The sequence below is a fragment of the Alligator sinensis genome, unplaced genomic scaffold, assembly GCF_000455745.1.
Source record: "Alligator sinensis unplaced genomic scaffold, ASM45574v1 scaffold17_1, whole genome shotgun sequence".
Taxonomy (NCBI): domain Eukaryota; kingdom Metazoa; phylum Chordata; order Crocodylia; family Alligatoridae; genus Alligator; species Alligator sinensis.
This window is the reverse complement of record NW_005842491.1, coordinates 279,312-282,166: the sequence shown is the minus strand read 5'-3', so window position 1 is coordinate 282,166 and position 2,855 is coordinate 279,312. Positions and strand designations below refer to the sequence as shown.

The 2,855-nt window shown below is 40.0% G+C and overlaps 1 protein-coding gene across 3 annotated transcripts in view; it reads right to left on the bottom strand.

The window, feature by feature from the left end:
• STX8 (syntaxin 8) overlaps nt 1-2,855 on the bottom strand; it is a 181,761-nt gene that overhangs the window by 75,070 nt on the left and 103,836 nt on the right. The gene's annotated exons all lie outside the window — the stretch shown is intronic.

The following is a 2,855-nucleotide window of genomic DNA, read 5'->3' as shown; positions in this document are numbered from 1 at the left end:
GAATTAATTTAAAGAACACATGAATTTAAAGGTGCAGTATTGCCCAGGATTTGTGATAGGACAGGTCTAAGCACCTTCAGTTATACCATTAGCATGCTTTTCCTCACAAAAATAAAGAGAAAGCAACCTCACAGTAGAGACAGCCTGAAACAGCAGTTCATTATAGATAACTATACCACAGAATTGTATTTACCACATAATTTTAAGCATTTTTTTCCCTCCATACAAATGACTCAAGTAGGATCCCATGGCATTCTGGGGTGCTGCAAGATCACTTTAAGAGTACTGTGGAGTAACACGAAAATTAGTACTCTTTGGAGTGCAAACACCTGCACATGGTTCACAAGATAAACCTACAGATTTCAAATAGAAAATCACAGCATCAAAACATTCTAACCTGCTGTGGTCTTTCTGATGTCTTTGCAACAGAAAATTGTTCTATTATTTTTCTATAGTCAAAAAACGAGCGAAAGCTAAAACCTGGCATTTTCCCTGGGTGTCTCAAGTCTAATGAGGAGTGCCTTGGGTCTAAAACAAGGTTGACAACCACTGCACTATGCCATTCTTACTGCAGATCTACCACAACAGAAACTCTAATGATATTATCAATAAAATGCCAATAGCCAAAGTTTATTGCTCTTTCATTTCACCCAAGTGTCATAAACTGGACTCGAACAAATCTGAATGCACAGAAGTAGCATATCTTCTGGTGATAAGAGAGAATCACATGCAATTAATTTTCCAGAAATAATTCTATTTTCCTGAAGGTCTCATTCCTGTTGGTAAATAATAGTTCAGACAAAGAAATAATTAATTTTATTCCCTGAAATATGGCAATCTTGAATCCAGGATTTGCTTGACAGTCACGGAAAGAGGTTCACAGTAACTGGGGTTTTTGAAAATGCTTCTGAAAGCATCCTGAACTGGTCTCATTCTTGTGATCCCAGCAGACCAGAATAAATCTCACATTGTTTCAATTACTGCAATCTGCACATGGCACTCCAGTTTATAGTCTAGTTTATAGCTTTAAAACAAAGCATTGCACACCAAAAGCAACCTCTCTGGAACACACTTTTTACTGGAGGGGTGAAAGAGCCAACATATTCTAGGCCACACCCTGTCCAGCCCAACGCACTTGCTGAATTTATTCTTGCCGTGGAAATTAGAGTGCTCTAAAAGGCCTAGATTGAGATTATCAAAACTTGGTTCCTAAAGTTAAGGCAGTATTTCCACATCCAATAACCTTCTAACTAGATGGCATACCCAGAGTTTGTTCAGTAAATATAGACATGCTTCTTATTTCTGGAATTGTGAATACCCTACATTTCAACTGGTTTCCATCGTGTGGTTAAGGAATAAATGTTGTGTGAAAAATAAATTAAATCAAGTAGTATAAGTTATCAGGAGGACAGCAGCCAGAAACTGAGTAAGGTTTCAACGCGTGTCCCTCTAGTTATTTCTTGCAATCTCCCTGCTATTGATCAATGTCTTAATAAATTCAATTCCATGTCTTTTCCAATAAATTCTGAGCTTGCTGGAGTTTGAACTGGCAGGGGGCGAGAAGGGAAGTCATTCGTACACAAACAGATCCTAGTATTGCATTTCTCAGTTATAGCATTGATGAAACGTCAAGACTTATAATGCACTGTCAGAAAGAGGGGAAAAAAAGAAAACCTCCCAAAAGAGCATACCAGATTCAAGTTTGTTACATTTCTAACACAAAAGTATTCACAGCCTTTTAATTTTTCAATAAATATAATACCTTCTCTTTACACTGTGGCTGTGGGTTATACAGCACAATTGCTGCAGTTTAAGACCTTTATCACTGACTGCATTATAGAAAGAAATCAGACTATTTTAAACCACAGATTTCCCTAGTTTCTCCCCCTTAGGGGGACAGGTGGTTATGCTAATGGTATGTTAGGCTGTGCTATCAAGCTTTCCAGCTAACTTTAACAGAAATTCTTCAACATGCAAGGAATGCAGAAGAAGGTGCCTCCTCCAACAACTTCTGGAACACTTTTTCATAAATTTTGAGCTGAACATTAGTTTTGCATCAGTATATGAAAGGAAAATTGCACAACATTTTTTGCATCAAAAGATAAGTTACATTTCTTATGCATATTTTGCATTTTTTGGTATTCCCTCTTACACCAGCTGTGGAGAACTTATAAATGAAAATACAGATATAAAACTTATTTCTTGACCAAATAAATAGATTCTGTAAAAGTTTAAAATTAGTGTACTTTGCAATGTTCCTCACATATGATTGGGCAAACTATTAAGGCAATGTGACAGCTTTCCAAAAGCCAACAAAGGCAGTGTGGGGCTTTTACCTTTCATGGGAAGTCAATAGGCATCTTACTGTCATTTGTACCTTTGTTTGTTTCCAGGATGTAACTTTTTGGACAAAAAAACCAACTAATCATAGCATCAACTCCACTCCATACTTACATACAGAGCCGACCCTAGGTGGATGCAGGGCCCAGGGCAAATCAGCCTGTGTGGCCATGGTACCTCCACAAAGGGGGGGGGGGGGGGGGGGGGGGTAGACGGACGACTTCATGCTTGTTCCTTGGTGCAAGGCTGAGCCACCAGCTCCAGGCGGGCCCTGCAGGAGGGGCCGTGGCCACTCTGCCCGGCTCTGCGGGGTCCTCCCAAAGCACAGGGCCCGGGGCAGTCACCCCAATTCGCCGTACCATAGAGACGGCTCTGCTTACATAACAGGGTATTGGAAATGAAAATATGCCTGTACCACAAAAATGAATACAAAAAGTCTTAAAATAGTGGCTGACAACCTTTGCAAGCAACGGGCCAGAACAACTCTGCTCCGATCCAACGCACCAGTGGGCAGG